We start from the raw sequence: 2,244 nt of genomic DNA on the forward strand, positions 1-2,244 counted from the left end.
GCTTATACGACTTAACCGGAGAAGGTTTAGAAGTTTCATGTTGTTACCACGATGTGACACCATGCTCTACACGCCGTGAATAATTGGCAGAGTAGTTTTCTTTTCCATCCTTCACTTCTTTCGTCTTTGGATTGGGAGGTTCAATGGCTACTTCGAGGATCACCAGAGGCTCAAAAGAATTTTCGTCATCAATAGATATTTCCATAACATGTGGTTGTGGTTATGGCTCAGAATTGGTAGGAAGTAAACGTTCTTGGACTAGTTTTGACAATTGTCCGATTTGAGTCTCTTTATTCGATATGGAGGCTTGTTGATTTCTCAATTTAACATCAGTAGCATTATGATTTTGCTCACTAGCTTCTAAAAACCTAACTAACATCGATTCGAGGTCGAGTTTTTTCTTGGGTGGTGCTTGTTCCTTTTGGTAAAATCCTCACCTTTGATGTCGATATTTCTATTCTTTTTTCTTTTCAATGCTCGTTGTGGGTCTTATATTCCTTTTTAGGCCTCCTCCAATCTGCATCATAATGATCACCACTTGAATAACATACTTGCGCCTTCCTATTATCGTTCTCTTCCAAATCATAATCCTTAGTGAAATATGGTTCGTGACAGTTTTCATACCCAACTTGTATCACGTGAATGGATTGTCCCATCCTCGTGATCCTCCTGTGCATATTATCAAGTTTTTCATCACCGCCGCTAAGCCTTCCGAAGCTGCATCACCATTTGCTTTTCCTCTTGTCACATCAACTCGAGGGTTGTGATACTCTCTTGAGTGTTTAGAAAACTCTTCTATTAATGCCTTATTGTTTGGTGGGTCCTTCTTAGTCATTGGTCCTTGAGAGTCAAGAAGTTGGCGAGTGCTCACATTGATTCCATCAGAGAAGGTGGAGATTTCTTGTTGCATGTTAAGATCATGTTAGGGAAAATTGCAAAGTAATCCTTTATAACATTCCCAAGCTTCATATAAGGATGCACCATCCAATTGTTGAAAGTTAAGGATGTTCTTCTTGAACTTTACTATCTTCATAGGAGGCCTGAATTCTTGAATGAATTCATTACAAAGGTTGGTCCATGTAGTGATTGCTCCAGGTGAAAGTGACTTTAACCAATCCTTTGTTGATCATGTGAATATAACTAGAAGCATCCTAAGTAGCACTACATCACATGAAACATTTGGAACATTAAATTATTTTCCAATAACCAACACTTCGTCAATGAGTATGTTGGCATCCTTGTGATCTTTCCCATATAATGGGATATATTTGAGCATAATGAGGATATGTCCCTTGAGCTCTAAGCTTGTCATGGCTAGGAATTGTTGTTGGTATGAGACCCGACCCATTGTCATTAGGCATCCACCTATTGTACTATTATGTGGTCATTCTCATAATGTCCTCCATCATGTTGTCTCGTTTGCTTTTGAATTCCTCTTCTGAATCATTTTTGGTTTCTGGTTCGTATCCGATGTCTTTCTTGTCGGGAATTTTTTCAAAAGTTGCTACCTCGTCTGATTTGAAGCTGCTACTAGATTTGACTTCATTTTTATCCTTTTTCTTGTGAAACTCGGCTTCCAGATCTTCAAATGGTGGCACAAGCTTAAAATTTGTTCCCCTGGTCATATATTACTGAAACAAAGCAAAGAAAACACATAAAAACAAACTAAAACAAAATAAACAAAAAATTGAAAATGCTCAGTTTTCACGTCTTGAAGGTAGAGTCGTCACATCGTGAACTCTAATTAAACGGAAAACTAAAAACAAAGCAGTAAATTAACCTTTTGCGGTTTTTACCCCACAAAAAGGATTCATTGACCAATATCAATTAAATTAAAACTAAAATAAGTCGTTCATCGGCAACTGCGCCAAAAACTTGATGCGTACGATATATATATATATATATATATATATATATATATATATATATATATATATATATATATATATATATATATATATACTAGTTTTTAATTTATAAACCAAACCAAACTTTACTAGCTAAAATACTTATGTAACTAGTCGAATTATAGTATAGTAAATCAAGTCGGGTGTCAATTATAGGGAATGATATTTTAATTAATATAATAAATACTAAAAGTTAACGTAAGAATGATAACTAAAATTAGGGGTTTTATCTGAGTTTCTAAGTTCAAATTAACTTAAATTAATTACTAAAAACATTTAAACTAAGCAAACAATTAATGACGATTTTTAATCAAGATAATAAACACACTTCAGTTTA

General features: G+C 34.7%; 1 non-coding gene across 1 annotated transcript; it reads left to right on the forward strand.

Moving 5' to 3' along the window:
• Positions 1 to 914: 914 nt before the first annotated feature.
• LOC145055996 (small nucleolar RNA R71) lies at positions 915 to 1,021 on the forward strand. The gene has a single exon (XR_013685538.1). It is a non-coding gene; the product is annotated as a small nucleolar RNA R71 (small nucleolar RNA).
• Positions 1,022 to 2,244: the final 1,223 nt, after the last annotated feature.

Source organism: Lactuca serriola, chromosome 5 (genome assembly GCF_051521515.1).
Source record: "Lactuca serriola cultivar US96UC23 chromosome 5, Lser_US96UC23_V15, whole genome shotgun sequence".
NCBI lineage: Eukaryota > Viridiplantae > Streptophyta > Magnoliopsida > Asterales > Asteraceae > Lactuca > Lactuca serriola.